The sequence below is a fragment of the Danio rerio genome, chromosome 17 (genome assembly GCF_049306965.1).
Source record: "Danio rerio strain Tuebingen ecotype United States chromosome 17, GRCz12tu, whole genome shotgun sequence".
In the NCBI taxonomy this organism is placed as follows: domain Eukaryota; kingdom Metazoa; phylum Chordata; class Actinopteri; order Cypriniformes; family Danionidae; genus Danio; species Danio rerio.
This window is the reverse complement of record NC_133192.1, coordinates 59265001-59285000: the sequence shown is the minus strand read 5'-3', so window position 1 is coordinate 59285000 and position 20000 is coordinate 59265001. Positions and strand designations below refer to the sequence as shown.

The window sequence follows — 20000 nt, the reverse complement described above, 5'->3', positions numbered from 1 at the left end:
CCAGTATTGGGAAACACCCATACAATCTTATGTACACTCATACACTACGGCCAGTGTAGTTGATCAGTTCCCCTATAGCGCATGTGTTTGGACTGAAACCGGAGCACCCGGAGGAAACCCACGCCAACACGGAGAGAACATGCAAACTCCACACAGAAACACCAACTGACCCAGCCGAGACTCAAACCAGAGACCTTCCTGCTGTGAAGTGATCGTGCAACCCACTGCGCCACCGTGCCGCCCTAATTTATTTTATTTATTTTACATTTTTCAACATTTTATAAGACACTATTTTGTATTTGACCAGGAAATGCTTCTTGATTTAGGAATCTTTAGATATTTGTGCTAGAAACGAGACAGAAACATTATTTTTGTCGCAGTTCTGAGTGTAACTGAAAGAAGCTGAGGGTATAAAGCGAGTTCTCGTCATTCTGAAGCCGATGTTCTTGTATATACACCTCGTTCTGTGTATCTCTGAGCCGATCTCGCAGTGCATTTCTCCAGTGTGTTTCTGTATCCAATATCTCCCTCCACCCCAAATAAATGAAGATGCCATAATTGAATTTGCAATCAGTGTGCTTTTCCGTTCTGTCGTGTTTAATTTGGAGCGCGGCGCTGCAGGAAAGGGCATGCTTCTCCAGCGCATACAGAGCTCCCGAGAGTGCTGGAAATCTTTCAAATGTGTGTGTGTGTGTGTGTGTGTGTTGAGGGGGAAAAACATTAAATGGAGCTTGTGAGGGGCGTGTCCTGTTGCTAGGGTGTTGCTATGATTTCATTCTGCAGATCAAATCTATTTCTCTCCTGAACATAAGGTGTATATTATAGGGACAACAGGCAGCACGGTAGCTCAGTGGTTAGAGATGTGGCTTAACAGCAGGAAGGTCTCTGGTTTGAGTCTCGGCTGGGTCAGTTGGTGTTTCTGTGTGGAGTTTGCATGTTCTCCCCGTGTTGGCGTGGGTTTCCTCCGGGATCTCCGGTTTCCCCCACAGTCCAAACACATGCGCTATAGGGGAACTGATCAACTACACTGGCCGTAGTGTATGAGTGAATGAGTTTTTATGGGTGTTTCCCAGTACTGGGTTGCAGCTGAAAGGTCATCCGCTGTGTAAACATATGCTGGAATAGTTGGTGGTTCATTCCACAGTCCCTGTAAACCATGTTAACCTGACACACACGAGATGTATAATCTGCATTAGGTGTAAAGGAGGATCAGGATGGTGTGTGTGTGTGTGTGTGAGCACAGGCTCATTATCCCGGTAGCGCTGCAGTCTCTTTAACCCCTGTATGAGGCTGATAAAATGTTTATGTTCTCTGTAAGGGCTTTATGGACTCCTGCGGCCATTCACAATCAATGAGTCTCAGCAGAACTCAGAGCAGCGTCAGTGTCTGTGTCTGTGTGTGTGTGTGTGTGTGTGTGTGTGTGTGTGTGTGATAGAGTTTGTGTGCATGTGGGTTTGTTTGTCTGTCTGTCTGTCTCTGTGGTTGTTTGTGTATTAATATGTGTGGGTGTGTTTGTGTATGTGTGTGTCAGTCTGTGTTTGTGTGTGTGTATCTGTGCATGCATGTGTGTGTGTGTGGGTTTGTCTGTGTTTGTGTGTACATATATGTGTATCTGTGCATGCATGTGTGTCTGTGTGTGTGTGAAAGAGTTTGTGTGCGTGTGGGTTTGTCTGTGTTTTTGTATATGTATGTATATGAATCTTTGCGTGCATGTGTTTGTGCTTGGGTGTGTGTGTGTGTGTGAGTCTGGTATCCCCTACATTGTAAGGACCAAATGGACTGAAAGCAATGATTCATCTGATCACCTGTATTCTGTCTAAAGGTAAGTGGTAACAATTAACTTGGGCTGAGTTTAAACACACACATTACATTGATCATTACTACTCTTTAGTTTACATTCAGCTCTCATGAATAGTTTGCAACAACTCACCTTAACAAAATGATCAATGCAATGCATCACCTATTTAGTTTGACCACCTGAATACTAACAGCAGTTTTTGGGGGGTTATTCTTGATTCCCATGAGTAAAAGAGCTCATAAAACATGCAGAAAGACGTATTTTAAAAATACTAATATTTACTACAGTGTGAGGTCATCACCAGCATCTGTGTGCGCATTTAAAACACACACTCTATGATTTTCTGCAACACACACAGGTAACACTTTAGTTTAAGTACAATTCACACCATTTACTACAGGCTCATTATTTGCATATTATTAAGATATGAACTGTTTATTAACACTCATAAAATATGATCTTATTCTACATCTCTAATCCTGCACAACATCTGAACACAACTACTACCTTCAACCCAGGCTCATTATGGATGTGTACCCCTGTATACATTTCTGGAGAGTGCCAAATATGCTCCAGGAGATACGTTTTCTTTCTTTTTTTTGCAGTTTTGGTTTTCGCGAATGCACCAGAGGGCGCTGTGTACACTTTTTCAGATCTCAAATTTCTCTCGCGTGTGCCGTTGGTGTCTGCTGTTCTCACACAGATCCACCAGAGGCTGCTGTCGACTGACTGACTGACCGATACCCCCAGTCACCTCTTTCCCTAAACCCAACTGACCCAAAAAGCCCTCGCCTGATTTTTCCACGTTTTCAGATTTTACCACATTCGCACCCTGCTATTTACTCGTTTATTTTATTTATTGGCTTCTGTTGTGGTCTTACCTGCTTTCTGGAACCGTTCTTCACCAGACTCAAACCCCATCATCAAGGTCAACTCCTCTCTGCGTCTCAAGTCTGCCGATGTAAGCGGAAAGCCAAACTGGTCACAATGGGGAAAGCTGCCCATATATAAACAGTCAGCTGGTAGCGTAAAAGAGATTGGCGTCATACCGCTCTGTAGGGTTCCTTTTAAAGACGAAATGCAGACATATGTACCTCTGGCTACATAATTCGAGAAGTCCAGAAGAGAATACGGGGCTACGTGTTCAGAAAGAGCCTGTGTTGACTACCTTACAAACTATTAATAATAATAAGCAGCTAATTAGTAGTTAATTGAGCTAAAAGTCTTAGTTAATAGCATGAACTGTACATTAAATTAAAGTGTGACCAAAACATACTAATAGACCACTTTTAAACTCCAAAAACCTTACAGTGTGCACCACTGTGTGCAACAACAATGTACTTATAGAAACATATACATGCTTTAATGCACTGGAGAAGTTGTTTTGTTTCTAGTGAAGATATCTAAAACTTCTTAAACCAAGAAGCATTTTATAGACAAGAAAATAATCAGAAATAATGAGCCAAAATGAAGCAAGTTTTCCCTTAAAACAAGCTAAATACTCTGACAATGGGGGAAGCAGAGCAATGTTAATCCAAAGCGAAAATCAAGATGATTTTGACCCCATTGGCAGATCATTTTTAGATATTTGGACTAGAAACAAGACAAAAACTAGTAATAAAAGCATTGTTTTCAGTGCAGAAAAGATCTAACATCACCATCTTTGTGTTTCTCAGAGGGTTTTTTATTATTCGTGGTGGCTCCAGTGTAATGTTGTGCAGGATTCAGCAGGTCAAACGCAGTAGCTAATTAGAGAAGACGTCCTCAACAACAACAGCCGTCAGACAATCGCCACATTAATGATTAAACACGCCCAGAGTCAATTATGATTCGCATGTTCTTATTTGCTCTCCGCTCGCTGGAAATTGTGTTCCGCTGCACAGCCCAAGGCTTCATGTCAGAGACACGGCCAAATCTGACCGGGGAAACGATTCATGTGAGGGAGATTCAGTGTGTGATGTATGCACACATCCTTCACTAATATGAACACATCAAGATTCATTAGCAAGAGCAACAGAATACACACTGATCTAACAAAAATGGTAACAAAATGCATACAAATCTGACCAAAACCTTAAATACACACTATTCTGACCAAAAGGTTAACAAAATACACACATATCTAACTGAACGTTATCAAAATACACACAGATTTAACCAAACGTTAACAAAATAAACAAAAATCTAAATAAACGTTGACAAAATACACACAAATCTAACCAAATGTTGACAAAATACACACAAATCTAACCAAACGTTAACAAAATACACACAAATCTAGCCAAACGTTGACAAAATACACACAAATCTAGCCAAACGTTAACAAAATACACACAAATTAACCAAATGTTGACAAAATACACACAAATCTAACCAAATGTTGACAAAATACACAAATCTAGCCGAACGTTGACAAAATACACACAAATCTAACCAAACGTTGACAAAATACACACAAATCTAACCAAATGTTGACAGAATACACACAAATCTAACCAAATGTTGACAAAATACACAAATCTAGCCAAACGTTGACAAAATACACACAAATCTAGCCAAACGTTGACAAAATACACACAAATCTAGCAAAACTTTGACAAAATACACACAAATCTAGCCAAACGTTAACAAAATACACACAAATATAACCAAATGTTGACAAAATACACACAAATCTAACCAAACGTTGACAAAATACACACAAATCTAACCAAACGTTAACAAAATACACACAAATCTAGCCAAACGTTGACAAAATACACACAAATCTAGCAAAACTTTGACAAAATACACACAAATCTAGCAAAACTTTGACAAAATACACACAAATCTAGCCAAACGTTAACAAAATACACACAAATATAACCAAATGTTGACAAAATACACACAAATATAACCAAACGTTGACAAAATACACACAAATCTAACCAAACGTTAACAAAATACACACAAATCTAACAAAACGTTAACAAAATACACACAAATATAACCAAACGTTAACAAAATACACACAAATCTAACAGAACGTTAACAAAATACACACAAATATAACCAAACGTTGACAAAATACACAAAAATCTAGCAAAACGTTAACAAAATACACACAAATCTAGCAAAACGTTAACAAAATACACACAAATATAACCAAACGTTGACAAAATACACACAAATATAACCAAACGTTGACAAAATACACACAAATATAACCAAACGTTGACAAAATACACACAAATATAACCAAACATTAACAAAATACACACAAATCTAGCAAAACGTTAACAAAATACACACAAATCTAGCAAAACGTTAACAAAATACACACAAATATAACCAAACGTTGACAAAATACACACAAATATAACCAAACGTTGACAAAATACTCACAAATATAACCAAACGTTGACAAAATACACACAAATCTAGCCAAACGTTGACAAAATACACACAAATCTAGCCAAACGTAACAAAATACACACAAATCTAGCCAAACGTTGACAAAATACACACAAATATAACCAAACGTTGACAAAATACTCACAAATATAACCAAACGTTGACAAAATACACACAAATCTAGCCAAACGTTGACAAAATACACACAAATCTAGCCAAACGTTGACAAAATACACACAAATCTAGCCAAACGTTGACAAAATACACACAAATATAACCAAACGTTGACAAAATACACACAAATCTAGCCAAACGTTGACAAAATACACACAAATATAACCAAACGTTGACAAAATACACACAAATCTAGCCAAACGTTGACAAAATACACACAAATCTAGCAAAACGTTGACAAAATACACACAAATCTAACCAAACGTTGACAAAATACACACAAATCTAGCCAAACGTTGACAAAATACACACAAATCTAGCCAAACGTTGACAAAATACACACAAATCTAGCCAAACGTTAACACAATCTACACAAATCGAGTTGCGTAGCGCATGGGCTGGGTCCAAACACATGCACTATAGGGGAATTGATGAACTACATTGGCTGTAGTGTATGAGTGTGAGTGAGTGAGTGTGTATGGGTGTTTCCCAGTGCTGGGTTGCAGCCGAAAGGGCATCCTTTATAAAAAGTATGCCACTCAAGTGAAGAACTGTTCAGGGAACTGAACTCTTGTCGTTGCGAGTGGCCATCACTGACAGATTGTTTGGTTTGCAGCACTGCTGGGTTACAGGTTATGACCGATTATCAACCCAGACTTGAACAAATCAGCCCAGCTGCCTTCAGCAACTTTGTCTGAGTGGAATAAACAAAAAATAGTGTTTACTAAAATCGCAAGAATACAGAGAGGCGAAACATCCAGAGACGTTCCCTCAAGAGCAGAGCAGGAGAAGTGCAGAGCTCGCTGCATATTCAGGATATTTAGCACTTCCCTCCATGAGAGGAACTGAAATATTAATGCGGTGTCTTCACTCCCGGCGTGTTAGCGGCGGTCAGCACCACCACCGCACTTTCACTTCAACACCAGCACATGAAAGAGAATAATGGCTGAATTGTTTGTTGTGAGACTGCGCTGTGAATAAATATGCTAATGCTCTATAGCAGGAGCTGATCAAAGCTGTGGATGCTCAGCTCGACTGTACGTATCGGCAGGTTAGCATTACTGACGGCATTAGCGGAGGTGAGGTATGTGTGTGAACTGTGGACTCGCAGCTGTCCTGACAAACTGGGATAATTGAAGCTGGGTTTGTTTGTGTGCGACCTGGCAAACAGCCACCAGCTCTCTCCAGCGTCACATCAGCTGCCTGATGAACTGTGAAACATCCCAATCCTCAAATTCAGCAGGGTGTCCGAGACTCTACTCCAGCTATCTGCGCCTGTGCAACTCAACAGAAGAGAAAACACCATCATTCACAACCCTGCAGTCATTCCCTGACACCGGAGAGCTGGTTTGGTAATGTCTGAATGAACATTTTACATGAATGAATGCAGCGCTCTCTCTATTTAATGCAAGATTTACACTGAGCAGTGCACGCCAGGCTGGTGCCAAGCAGCTAAGTGTCTGCTGGTGGAGTTGTGTCTGCACGATGTGCAGACGATGTGCATTAGGGACCATCAAGATGAAGCAAGACCAGAAATAAAATCCTGAAATCACCGATTATAGTGGCGACATGGTGGCTCAGTGGTCGCCTCACAGCAAGAAGGTCACTGGTTCGAGCCTCGGCTGGCTCAGTTGAGTGTTTCTATGTGGAGTTTGCATGTTCTCCCCGTGTTGGCGTGGGTTTCCTCCTGGTGCTCCAGTTTCCCCACAGTCCAAACACATGCGCTATAGGGGAACTGAACTAAACTGGCCATAGTGTATGAGTGTCTGCGTGTGAATGAGTGTGTATGGGTGTTTCCCAGTGATGGGTTGCAGCTGGAAGGGCATTCGCTGCGTAAAACATATGCTGGATAAGTTGGTGGTTCATTCCACTGTGGCCACCACTGATGAATAAAGGAACTAAGCCAAAGGGAAATGAATGAAGAACTCATGTGGTCCTTGGATCTGTTTTCCAGCTGTTTAATGCACAGCTGGACTGTCATCATTTTGGAAATACATGACTACATACAACTTTGTTGGAGATCAATAGTTTGAACTACATGCTACGTTACAAGGAGCAATCAGATGCAACAGAAACATTTAAACCCCAGCCCCTGCACTCCCAATGAAATGGTAAGGGGTCATCAATTAATTATAGAGCCCCTATTATACATTAAAAAGGGTCATATTTTGGTTTTAAGGGTCTCCAACAACAGGCTGATATGCATTCACGGTCAAAAAACACTTTCATTGTCTTATAATATGCATTTATTTTTACCTAATTATTCCAGCGGCTCCCATATGATTCATTGAGCCATATTCCAAACCCCTCCATAGTGCAAAAATAAACCTCAACCACTGACTCTTCACAGCCTCATCTTTGGGTAGAGAAAATAACCCTAGCTTTCCATCACACTTACAGTAACATCCAGCGTCTTCACGACTTGATTCAACCGGGATCTGCTACAGTGTTTGTGGGCAGGGCCGCAGGTTTCAATTTTCCCGGGTTTGCGCAACAATTCCAACCAACAGTGTTTCCAAAATGCAGAAAAAGAAAAGTCTCCTGATTTTTACCATGATTTTAGTTTATTCCACATTCTCAAAAAAGACCAAATGCAGCCATACACACCTCTGGATACATAATTCATGATCTCCAGGGATGTATATAGGGGTACGTTTTCAGAATGTTGAAAAAGGACAATCTCAACTTTCGCTTAATGACAACTTGAAACATAAGTTGGGAGTGTTTTCTGATATCCGTGAGTCTGGTTGAGTTTTCTGAACGTCAGCTATATTGAGTGTGTGAAGGAGGACGTAGAGCAGGGGCGGATTGGCCATCTGACAATTCTGGCAAATGCCAGAAGGGCTGGACTATTTTTAAATGTGGGCCGGTCAGTTTGTTTGTTTGTTTGTTTATTTATTTATTTATTTATTTATTTATTTATTTATTTATTTATTTATTTATTTATTTATTTATTTATTTATTTATTTATTTATTATGTATTGTTTTTACATGAAGGCAGATTTTATCTCTTGCAAGATGTGAATAGGATGATGATGATAGTAATAATAATAATAATAATAATAATAATAATAATAATAATAATAATAATAATAATAATAATAAATGTTAAGCATTTGGCCCAAACTGCGAAGGCCGGCTGGTTTTAAGATGGGCCGACCCAATCAGAGGTTACGCGGACGTAAATAAAATCTGGCAAGAATGTCAAACAAACAGTAAGTGCTAATTTATATATTAGAGATAGACTGTAAAAAAGGAAAGGTGGTGCCGAAAAGCTCTGAGAAAGCAATAAAGGACTCTAAAATCAGACGCTGACAAATGCATAAAATTAAGTAAATTATTCTCGAAAGATTTAAATTGGGCTGTTGCATCGGAGGACAGTAGCGCGGTAGACGAGGTAAGAAGAAAACAGAAAATATACTTCTAAGTCATTATACTAAAATATACTAAGTAATTTTCACACCATTCACGCTACTTCTGACAGTAACCCACCCTGTGTTTAACAGTTGTAAGCTTAGCATAGAACTCCCTGAATGTCATTATTAGCAGATAACGTGGAATTTAGGGTGTATAGACTGTATGTTTACCTGTAAATTTGTAATAAATGGGTTGTTTTTGTTCCAGTCACATACATTAAATGTGTAAATATCTTTTACATATAGTACTGCTTATATTATTTCACCATCTGTACACCAATATAAGTAATGAATGTGCGTGTTCGTGGATAGGTCTGTGTCGGTGTGGTAATGTGGGCTGGGGTGGCAACAGTGCCAGGGCTGACTTTTTGTCCCAGTCTGCCCCTGACATAGAGGGTGATTATGCAGATGCTGTTTTGCGCTGAAGCTCCATGTTTGGTTTTGGCTGTCAGGTCTGTGTGTATTGAGGAATACCAGCACTCCGACTACCAGCATCATTCCTGCTCTCACGCAGTGCTCCATCATTTCCTTCGCCGGAGCGTCTCTGGGACCAGGGATTTCCCTCATTCCTGCCTGGAAATGGAGCAGACTGAGGCAGATCCAGCTTGTCCTGCACTGTTTGTTCTCCAGCAGGTCATTCATAACGGCCCGGAGAGTGTTTTCACTGGACTTTCCAATGTTTTCACCCATCCGTCAAGAGCTGGAGAGTGGGATGGTTCTGTTTTTCGACGCGGAGCGAACAGAGCTGCCGTTCATTACCTCTCTCAACATTGAACCTCTCACAAGACGCTTTCATTTCCCTTCTCCATGCGGGGGATCCTCACATAACACATTTGCTCACAATATTTGGAAATGCAGATGCAAATGTTAAAATAATATTGATAATCCATTCATAGTGAATTTGATATGTACAAATCAAACAAATGAACACTAAATCAGCTCTAACAGCCAAGAGTTAGTAACAGCGATTATATTAAGATTATTAATAGGGCTGGGAGATTAAGTGGAGGCAATTTCAATGCACATTTTGCAAGTATAGCCAGTTCTAGTTGACCTCCAGCAAGCACTTTCAGGGTAGTTCACTGACAAGCTATGCAAAATAGCGCTCAAATCAAACCCAATATCGATTTAATCTTAAAATAACAGCTCACACTTTATTTTGATGGTCTGTTTGTTGAATTTAGGTAACGTTGCATCTGCATGTCACCTAATTCTCATTAGATTACCAGTAGACTGTTAGGTTGGGGTTAGTGTAAGCTGACATGTACTTGCACAGTTTCTTATAGTCAGTTAAATGCCTGTCTGGCAGCAGTATCAGCAGATATTAAGCAGACAGTCTAACAGTGGTGTAGAGTAACTAAGTACAAATACTCAGATGACTGTAATTGAGTAGTTCTTCTCAGGAATTGTAATATACTAAGTAGTTTTTAACTTTGCCTTGAGTGCATTTTTAGTGCAGTATCTGTACTTTTACTCCACTACTGTATTACTTCTTGTCTATGGGGATTATATAAATCAGTTCTGTGATTCCTGTCCAATCAAATCACACACTAAAGGTAAACCGCATCATGATGAACTCAAGACATGCACGCTTTATAAATGCTGCAAACTGATTGGAAGCATTAAAAGTGTCCAAGAAGATGTTTAAAATCTTCACACTCATTGAATCAGAGACTGTTCACATGTTGTCACTGATGAGATGTCAGATTTTTACTTTGGTATGATGACCAAAATGGCGTTGTGATGTCAGATTGACGTTGTACCCCAATGTTGTGGGGACATTGCATTTTGTTCGGACATTAAAAGTGGGTTGACATCAGAACTCAACGTACTGTAAATCTGGCATCAATGTCCAACGTCCAACCTAAAATCTACCAAATATTAGCATCTAATAATGTTACAGCTTGACGTTGTGTGGACGTTACTGTAATAATGTCAGAATAAATGTCAGCATTTGACGGCAATATGATGTTGGTTTAAGATGTTGGCTCGACGATGGATTTTGGTCACTTTCCAACACAACCTAAAATCAACCAAATATCAGCGTCATTTGACGTCTTTACTGGAGATCACAATAACGTTGTCCTTAGACGCTGGCTAGATATTGAATTTTGGTCACCTGACATCACAAACTAATTTTAACCTTATATTAACATCTTATGACTAAATGCACTACAGAATGTTACGTTTACACACATCCACAAATTACATGTAAATCGCTTTTAACAGCGTAACACTCACTACTCTATAGTACTTTTGGAAGGTCTTTTTAATCATACTTTGAGTAATATTTACAGCAGATACTTTTACTCTACTGCACTACATTTTTAGGCAAGTAATGGTACTTTTACTTCAGTATGATTTTTCAGAACTCTCTCCACCACTGCAGTCTAATAATACTCAATCAGACCATCAAAATAAAGCATTACTTAATTATAAAATCGAGATATTGGTGCTGTGGTAGTGACAGCTGTTTGTGTCGCGAATACAACTCAACATGAAAATAATAACGTTTGTACTCCAAACTCACTCACTTCGGTTGACTGTTTGAAATAAATCCTTCTGTGAGATGATTCTGTAGTCTCGTTACTGTTAGTTACGTTGAATTAATAAAAGCAGTTGGGGATTTCCTGGGTTTCTTCTTTGGGGTTGTTTGGAGTTTCTGCATGAGAGTACCCTTCGGCATTTTTGCATGTTTTTGGACGGTGGGAGGAAACCTGGGAACCCATGTGAGCACGGGGAGAACATGTAAACTCTGCACAGAAACGTCGGCTGGCTTGGTAAGGACTAGAACAAGTGATGTTCTTGCTGTGAGGCAACAGTGCTAACCACTGGGCCACCGCGCCATCCATCTAGGAAAGGAGGAGGAGAAGGGGTGGAAGGGGGATTCTTCAAAATGAAGATGGCTGTGATATGGAGCTGAGGGTGTTTTTAGTGCACTGTAAGAAAACAAATTGTAAAAAATTAATAATCTAGGAAAAGTCTGTAAAATAACTGTTTCTCTGTAAACATTTTAATGAAAACATCTGTAGATATTTTTTGTACTTTTTTTCAACAAAGAAATTTTACCGTAATTTTATGGTTTTTGTTTGGCAGCCGTAGCTGCCAGTGATTTGACCTTCTTTTACGATTATTTTTTAATTTTTTAAAAGAGCAAGTAATTACAATTTATTACTTTAATTTTACGTAATTTTAAATGTACTTACAAAAACAGGAAAAAACACTGTAAATAATATGTAAATTTTTTTGTAAAAAACAGACAAATTGCTGCAATTTGTCATTACTTATATAGTACATAAAATAACAGTCAAGCCGTTAATTTACAGATAATGTTTGTAATTTTTACGAACTTTTGAATATAATTTAAAATACCAGAAAAAATACTGCATAAATAATACTGTAATTTCCCTGTATAAAAAACACAAATGTCAGCAATTTGTCTTAAATAATAAAGTACCTAAAATGAAAGTCAAACGGTTAATTTAGAGAGATTGGTTGTCATTTTACTAAGTTTTAAATATAATGTGAAATGACAAAAAATTACTGTAAAAAATTTAAGGATATTTTCTGTAAAATTAGTTTTTTTTTTTACAGTGTGGCTTAGGAATCGTCAGATTGGTGATTTACAAAGTGAATAATGCGGGACCGGCCACAAGCAATCATAAGCACGTGATCCTCTCCACATTAGTATATAAATAAAGTTCACATTGTGAGGAAACATAAGCTTTGGAGAACTTTGCACCGAGTCACATTCAAACGAGCAGAATAGTGCACATTCTTAAATATTTAGAAACAGTGCAAATCACTGTTCCGCAATGCTTCTAGAACACGCATTTGTCAGCTGGGATGATGCACTTAGAGCCGCGGGTGAGTTCACATCACATCATGCGGCACAAAACTGATTAAAACCACTTGAGAGAAATGGACATCAGCCCAACATCCGTATCCTCAGCGGGATAAATAAGTTTTTCAAATCCATTCTCTGCCTCGTAAAAGGCATATTGCGTCAATTAGTCACCGAGGGCGATACAAAGCATCCCATAAACTTCCCTTATTCAGTGTCTTCATGGCAAGTCTTTGTTTAACATTTATGTTTATTGATACATGAAGATACATTTAAATAATTCAGGGCAAACATTAGCCGTGAGGTGGCGTATTAATAATTGATAGGCTGCGGAATGGGCCGCGGCACTCTGGGAATTGATGATATTATAGTAATGCAGGGCTGAGGCACGTGTAATGGATCTGTTGGCTTTAACTGATGATGGTTATTGTGGCCTCAGAGATGCTCTGAAGGCGTTTGGGGGGTTTGACTTACACTCATGTGCACATCCGAGCTGACGCTGCAGATCGAGCCTTTAATAGCAGGGCTTCAGCCCTTAATGGACCACGCCGTGATTAGTGTGAGCAGACGAAACGCATGTGGCTTCATTAAAGGGAAATCCAAGAGTCCCTCTGTCACCTTTCCTTCATCTACTCTGTGTGATCTGCATCTTCCGTGGTGAAATGTCATGTCTGCTCAATCAAAAACAACCTCAAAACACACCAAACACCAAAGAGTGCAAATGTTGTTTGGCAGCACTACACTTGAATGATTTTCTGCAGCTTGAACAGTAAATGAATAGAACATAGCTCTACAGTGCAAGCTAGACAATTTATAAATACTTGACCTTGTTTTTAGAAATATTGTAATCAGGATTCAATCTATGAAATAAATGTCAGTTGATACTCTAGTATAGAGTAGAATAGTGTTTACTAAGGGGCATCAGACAGCCAAATCTCTAGAAGAACATGAGTAGTATCTCAAAACACATCACTAGTCTTCTCGGGTCATCACTAGTCTCCCACAGGTCATCATTAGTCTCTCACAGGTCATCACTAGTCTCCCACAGGTCATCATTAGTCTCTCACAGGTCATTACTAGTCTCTCACAGGTCATCACTAGTCTCCCACAGGTCATCACTAGTCTCCCACAGGTCATCACTAGTCTCCCACAGGTCATCACTAGTCTCCCACAGGTCATCACAAGTCTCTCACAGGTCATCACTAGTCTCCCACAGGTCATAAGTAGTCTCCCACAGGTCATCGCTAGTCTCCCACAGGTCATCAATAGTCTTCCACAGGTCATCACTAGTCTCCCACAGGTCATCACTAGTCTCCCACAGGTCATCACTAGTCTCCCACAGGTCATCGCTAGTCTCCCACAGGTCATCGCTAGTCTCCCACAGGTCATCGCTAGTCTCCCACAGGTCATCACTAGTCTCCCACAGGTCATCACTAGTCTCCCACAGGTCATCACTAGTCTCCCACAGGTCATCACTAGTCCCCCACAGGTCATCACTAGTCTCCCACAGGTCATCACTAGTCTCCCACAGGTCATCACTAGTCTCCCACAGGTCATCACTAGTCTCCCACAGGTCATCACTAGTCTCTCACAGGTCATCACTAGTCTCCCACAGGTCATCACTAGTCTTCCACAGGTCATCACAAGTCTCTCACAGGTCATCACTAGTCTCTCACAGGTCATCACTAGTCTTCCACAGGTCATCACTAGTCTCTCACAGGTCATTACTAGTCTTCCACAGGTCATCACAAGTCTCTCACAGGTCATCACTAGTCTCTCACAGGTCATCACTAGTCTTCCACAGGTCATCACTAGTCTCTCACAGGTCATTACTAGTCTTCCACAGGTCATCATTAGTCTCTCACAGGTCATCACTAGTCTCCCACAGGTCATCACTAGTCTTCCACAGGTCATCAATAGTCTCTCACAGGTCATCACTAGTCTTCCACAGGTCATCACTAGTCTCCGAGTCATCACTAGTCTTCCACAGGTCATCATTAGTCTCTCACAGGTCATCACTAGTCTCCCACAGGTCATCAATAGTCTTCCACAGGTTATCACTAGTCTCCCACAGGTCATCAATAGTCTTCCACAGGTCATCACTAGTCTCCCACAGGTCATCGCTAGTCTCCCACAGGTCATCGCTAGTCTCCCACAGGTCATCGCTAGTCTCCCACAGGTCATCACTAGTCTCCCACAGGTCATCACTAGTCTCCCACAGGTCATCACTAGTCTCCCACAGGTCATCACTAGTCTCCCACAGGTCATCACTAGTCTCCCACAGGTCATCACTAGTCTCCCACAGGTCATCACTAGTCTCTCACAGGTCATCACTAGTCTCCCACAGGTCATCACTAGTCTTCCACAGGTCATCACTAGTCTCTCACAGGTCATCACTAGTCTCCCACAGGTCATCACTAGTCTCCACAGGTCATCACTAGTCTCTCACAGGTCATAATTAGTCTCTCACAGGTCATCACTAGTCTCTCACAGGTCATCACTAGTCTCTCACAGGTCATCACTAGTCTCCCACAGGTCATCACTATTTTTCCAGCATCCATCCAGCACTCTATCACCTGACTTGACCCTGAAGTGCAATTCCTCGTGGTTAGGGTACTCTGAACTCGAGCTGATGCTCTGATTTCGGCCTAGAGTAGGTAGATGTTGGGACATGATGGTTTTGGATGACTGATAAACGGTTGCGGGTGCAGTATATGGATCATAAGTTTCCAAAGTCTACAGTCTGTGATCATGTTCTGGTTCTGTTCTGTTGATATGTGATCAAATATTCGCAGCTTGATTCAGATGGAAATATGTGCTGTTTGTGTTGCGGTTCTGTGGAGATCCCAGTGTAGCTGCCATTACAACCCATTATTGTTTTACTCACCTGATCTCTGCACAGCTCACGTGACTGAAAACGATCAGTTCTGAGCTCTTGAACTGCACAATGGCCACAGAGAACTGCATGACTGGAGGAGATCCAGCAGTGTTGAGGTTAACTGCTCTCTTTCTGTCTCTAACTACCCATCAGGAGTGCTGACCTGCTTCAGAAGTGAGCGGCGTCTCTTTATGGCCCACGTGCGGCTGCTTTAATGCAGTGACAGCATGTGAACAGTGACAGCGCTCATTTACTCACGGCTCCAGGGAACGTCTCGCTGTCAATAATTTAGGGCCGACGTTCATTTGAACCTTTTCCCCTTCAACAGAACAGCCTTTGTTTCGGCCGTGTCCGACAACAGCGCAGCTCACAGAACCGCTGCAGGCCTCCAGCATAAAGCACATTATTAGGCCAGACATGCACACGCCATTACACACACACCAGACGACACACACGCTCAGAGGAAGAGAATCCAAGACACTGATGCGGAGATTCACCTGTCACTTACACACTCATTCACACACACTCATACACTACGGCCAGTGTAGTTGGTCAGTTCCCCTATAGCGCATGTGTTTGGACTGTGGGGGAAACTGGAGCACCCGGAGGAAACCCACACCAACACGGGGAGAACATGCAAACTCCACACAGAAACACCAACTGACCCAGCCGAGACTCAAACCAGAGACAATGCCACCCAGACATCATTCATCCAGTTGTAAATGCATTCATGGCATATTTGAGCAGCAATAAACCGCATGTGTAAATACTTTGTGGGCCTTTTGAGTTTGCTCATAATATTTTTAGACACTTTAAACATTATAATTGTTTTTGAAAGATGCAATTAGAATAATGACACCACACACTCTTAAAACATCTGGGTTGTTGTAACCTAATGCTGGGTCAAATCTGGATAAATCTTTTGGTTGGGGAACATCTAAATGCCATTTTGAGTACATATTATTTTTATCATATTTAATATTTGTACACGCTTAACACATTAGAATTGATTTCAATAGATGCAATTGGAAGAATAACACTCTAAAATCTGCTGGGTTGTTATAACCTAACGCTGGGTCAAACATGCAGAAATCCAAAGGTTGTCTTAAAAAGTGTTATTTTCATTTCATTCAAAAAATAAAAAATAATATAAAAAAAATAAATAAAAAAAATAAAAATTATATATTTTTTGTCCATATTTGACCCAACATTTGGGTTACAACAACCCAGTCTTTTTAGTCCATTTAAAACATCAGCATCATAACATCATTCATCCAGTTGTGAACGCATTCACGGCATCGAGCAATAAACATATGTAAAGTATAAAAGTATGTAAATACTTCTAAACGCCACTTTTGAGTTTGCTCATAGCATTTTTATTACATTTATTATTTTTATATGCGAGTGGCATGGGATTTCTGTGAGGAGTTTGCATGTTCTCCCTGTGATGGCGTGGGTTTCCTCTGGGTGCTGTGTTGCGGCTGGAAGGGCATCCGCTGCGTAAACATATGCTTAAATAGTTGGTGGTTCATTCCGCTGTGGTGATACCTGATAAATAAAGGATAATGAATGAGGAATTAGATATTTGGACTAGAAACAAGACAAAAAATCAAGTAAGAAAGGCTTTTTTGCAGTGTAATCCTGTTATTCTGATTGCATCTATTGAACACGTTTAATAACTATCCCAAGATGATGCACAGGTTTGGCACTTTTCCCTCATATAAATGTCAGAAATGCACCCCTGGGAATCAGTTTAACCAGCCTGTAATGGAAAGACTGACGACTCCTGTAGAAACGGCTTTAGTCTGAGTTTAGTTCTCAGAGTTTTAGTTGAGAGCAGCCAAACGCACAACAGCAGCAGACTAGAGTAATTGTGGACTATGGTCCGATGCACCCGTGTAAACTCATCCCCGGCGCTCGCATCAGTGCACAGACATCAAAATAATATGGAAATTCTGTCTGAATTAAGTGAATAAGCCCTTTTCATCTGGTGCCACAAGGCATGTAAAGCAATGACGTGGAATAATCTGTCATTGGGGTTTTTTGTGGCCGTCAGCACTAAAATATGAGGCTTTCTTCCACTTGCCTCCGAACGCCTGTAAGACTGTTTAATGTGTTAACCAAACGCCCCGCAGGACTCGCGCTGATGATAATGGATCAGAAAAAAGCAAGCAATATTCAGCTGGCATAAACTGATTTGTTCTCCGAGGAGACGCGTAGCCAAATTATATTTACAACTGAGATATCAATAAAACACACACGGCCCTGCGAGAGAGCAGGAGAATATCTGTGGGAGAATATTTATCAGCGGCATCCATAAAACCAGACCATTACCATTTTTCGAGGACGCTGTGCCTTTAAGAACTGTAAACATACATAAAATATAGCTGCAGGCGGTAATTAAAGGGCCGAGCGAACGACAGAGATAAAATGAGGAGCTGGATATGCGGAGAGAATCAGAACAGCGGACACAACACTCCCCGATACAGGAGTTAACGGGAGTGATGAGCTGGTTTGGTGTAGGTGCGTCCCAAATCACACGCTCATGCAGTATTCTACTGTTAAAGGGGAGGGACTGTTGATAAAAAGAGAGGCGTACTGATGAAGGGGATGGGCTACTGGTAAAGGGGAGGAGAAACTGGTGAAGGGGAGGGGCTATTGATAAAAGGGAGGGTCTATTGGTTAGGGCTGTTACTACTGACTGTTGTTACTGGGGCTACAGGGAGGTGCTGCTGATAAAAGGCAGGGGGTACTGATGAAGGGGTTGGGCTACTGGAAAAGGGGAGGAGAAACTGATAAAAGGGAGAGGCTGCTGATAAAAGGGAGGGGCTACTTGTAAAGGGGAGGGGTGTTAATAAAGGGGAGGAGATACTAGTGAAGGGGAGGGGCTGTTTATAAAGGGGAGGAGATACTGGTGTAGGGGAGGGGCTGTTGATAAAGGGGAGGAGATACTGGTGAAGGGGAGGGGCTGTTGATAAAGGGGAGGAGATACTGGTGAAGGGGAGGGGCTGTTGATATAAGAGAGAAGATACTGGTGAAGGGGAGGGGCTGTTGATAAAGGGGAGGAGATACTGGTGAAGGGGAGGGGCTGTTGATAAAGGGGAGGAGATACTGGTGAAGGGGAGGGGCTGTTGATAAAGAGGATGAGATACTGATGAAGGGGAGGGGCTGTTGATAAAGGGGAGGAGATACTGAGGAAGGGGAGGGGCTGTTGATAAAGGGGAGGAGATACTGAGGAAGGGGAGGGGCTGTTGATAAAGGGGAGGAGATACTGAGGAAGGGGAGGGGCTGTTGATAAAGGGGAGGATATACTGATGAAGGGGAGGGGCTGTTGATAAAGGGGAGGAGATACTGGTGAAGGTGAGGGGCTGTTGATAAAAGGAAGGGTCTACTGGTTAGAGTGGTTACTACTGGCTGTTGTTACTGGGACTACTGGTAGGGGCTGGGACTAAAAGGGAGGAGATACTAATGAGGGGAAGGGGCTACTGTTAAAGGGAGGGTGCTGTTGGTGAAGGGGAGGGGCTGCTAATAAAGAGGAGGAGATACTGGTAAAGAAGAGAGGCACTTGATAAAAGGGAGGAGATACTGGTGAATGGGAGGAGGTGTTAATAAAGAGGATAATAAACTGCTGAAAGGCTACTGATAAAGGGAGGAGATACTGGTGAAGGGGAGGGGTTTTTGATAAAGTGAGGAGATACTGGTAAAGGGGAGGGGCTGTTGACAAAAGGGAGGAGAATCTGATGAAGGGGAGGGGCTACTGTGAAAGGAAGGGTCTGTTGATAAAGGGGAGGGGCTACTGATAAAAGCGAGGGGATACTAATAAAGGGGAGAGGCTGTTGATAAAGGGGAGGAGTTACTGGTGAAGGGCAGGGGCTACTGATAAAGGAGAGGAGATACTAATAAAGAGGAGGGGCTGTTGATAAAGTGGAGGGGCTACTGATAAAGGGGAGGGGACAATGGTGAATGGCAGAGGATGTCGATAAAGGGAGGGGCTGTTGATGAAAGGGAGGAGATGCTGGTGAAGGGGAGGGGCTGTTGATATAAGGGAGGAGACACTGATGAAAGGGAGGGGCTGCAGTTGATAAAGAGGATGAGATACTGGTGAATGGGAGGAGCTTTTAATTAAGATGAGGAGAAACTGGTGAAAGGGAGGGGCTTTTGATAAAAGGGGGGAGATACTGGTAAGGGGAGGGGCTACTGGTAAAGGGAAGGGTCTGTTAATAAAGTGGAGGGGCTATTAATAAAGGGGAGGATATACTAATTAAGGGGAGGGGCTGTTGATAAAGGGGAGGAGAAACTGATGAAAGGGAGGGGCTATTGATAAAGGGGAGGAGATACTGATAAAGGGGAGGGGCTTTTAATAAAGGGGAGGAATAACTGATGAAGGGGTGGGGCTTTTGATAAAGGGGAGGAGATACTGATAAAGAGAAGGGGCTTTTGATAAAGGGGAGGAGAAACTAATGAAGGGGAGGGGCTGTTGATAAAGGGGAGGAGAAA

At 41.4% G+C, this 20000-nt stretch overlaps 2 long non-coding RNA genes across 2 annotated transcripts in view; both read left to right on the top strand.

Moving 5' to 3' along the window:
- Positions 1 to 11353, top strand: part of LOC141378402 (uncharacterized) — a 14656-nt gene extending 3303 nt beyond the window's left edge. The window contains exons 2-3 of the long non-coding RNA XR_012392967.1: positions 1319 to 1822; positions 9234 to 11353. This is a non-coding gene — a long non-coding RNA (uncharacterized lncRNA). The remainder of the gene's footprint in view (positions 1 to 1318; positions 1823 to 9233) is intronic.
- LOC141378397 (uncharacterized) overlaps positions 1 to 20000 on the top strand; it is a 97862-nt gene that overhangs the window by 36888 nt on the left and 40974 nt on the right. The gene's annotated exons all lie outside the window — the stretch shown is intronic.